Here is a 1,382-nt window from a genome sequence, read left to right as displayed (position 1 = left end):
AACATTTCAACAGCAGAATAGAGTTTCTCACAACAGAGACGCTCCCTTCTGGTTCAGGACTTTTTTTTTTTTTAAATAATGGTTCATTTTAGGACAGAAACTGGATCAGGTGATGATTAACCTGTTGTCTGGACTGTATAAACTCTTAGTACAGACTGTATTAAAGGTCATTAAAGGTCAAGATCAGATGTGCTTTGTGTAGCAAATATTAGCATGCTAACACTCTAAACTAAGATGGTGAACATCACACCTGCTAAACATTAGCATGTTAGCGTTGGTGTTGTAGCATGTTAGCATTTAGCTCAAAGCTGCTAGCATGCTGATTCTTACAGAGATGTCTGGTGTCTGTCTGAATGGTTCATGTTGGTTGATTTTAATTTGTTTATTGATGATGTTTCAGTTATTTTTTTCAAGAAAACTGCTGACATGAAATGATAACCGTGTGTGTGTGTGTGAGATGTGTATAAGAGACAGCACACACACATATACATACAGTATGTGCCCCTCCTGGTTTTTCCTTGCCTCTGTCTGAGTGTGTTGGGGAGTAAATCCATCTAATCCTCTGTGAGGTATTAAGCCTTCCTTTGAACTTTAAAAATCCTCAGCCGCTGCCGTCAGAAACTCACAGCCTCAACACTTCACTGCTGGAAAACAGCCTCGCTGTCTGCATCAGCTAAAGTCGGGTTCCTATATCCAGTTCTGTTTTGAATCCAGGTCCAGGTTGATAAAATACCTGGATCCTCAAACTTTCTGATCTCTTATTGAATCTTTTGTCTTTGCTTGTTCTTTTTTTTATCTGCAAAGAAAACAGAAAACGTTCAGGCAGCAGCTTCTCATTTCCAGCTGCCGCTGACTGTCACTTTCAGCTAATTAACGTTTATGCCAGAAGTTATTTGCTAAAAGGCTAAAATGAAACTGTTCTCTGAATAATGTGTTTGTTTTTTGGGCCTAGGATTATTGGTGAGGTGAAAGAGGCATGTCTTTTTAATTTTTTTGAAAAACTCAACCCAAATGGATTCAATAAGGGATTTGAAAGGATTCAGATTTGGTAAACGGATTTTAAACTGGATTCAGATTTGATTAAATGCTACCGAACTGCCACCGTAGCACAAGCTTTTCTGCATATTTTGGAAAGATTCAGACAGTTAGAAGCAGTAACTTAGCAGCCGGTTTGCTGCTGGTCATTTCCATCTCTGGTTTGTGTCGCACGGCGTTCAGGATCCTGTGGTAACCAGTAGTTTGCGACGAGCCAAAAACTTGCTGCCGTACGTCAACGACGTTGTCTCGTTCATTGGTAAACAAAGGTTGGTTGAAGCCGATCTGTCAGTCAGCCTCAGATTTAGTTTAAGAAACACTTGTCTGTTTGGCTGCTGGTCATTCGC

General features: G+C 40.1%; 1 protein-coding gene across 2 annotated transcripts in view; it reads left to right on the top strand.

Annotated features, from left to right (window-relative positions):
• LOC111673180 (uncharacterized) overlaps positions 1–1,382 on the top strand; it is a 125,194-nt gene that overhangs the window by 87,041 nt on the left and 36,771 nt on the right. The window lies entirely within an intron of this gene.

Source organism: Seriola lalandi, unplaced genomic scaffold (genome assembly GCF_002814215.2).
Source record: "Seriola lalandi dorsalis isolate HSWRI2012SDOR001 ecotype SW California unplaced genomic scaffold, Sedor1 jcf7180002054913, whole genome shotgun sequence".
Classification (NCBI taxonomy): Eukaryota; Metazoa; Chordata; class Actinopteri; order Carangiformes; family Carangidae; genus Seriola; species Seriola lalandi.
Note: the sequence above shows the minus strand (reverse complement) of the source record. Positions and strands in the feature narration are given on the sequence as shown.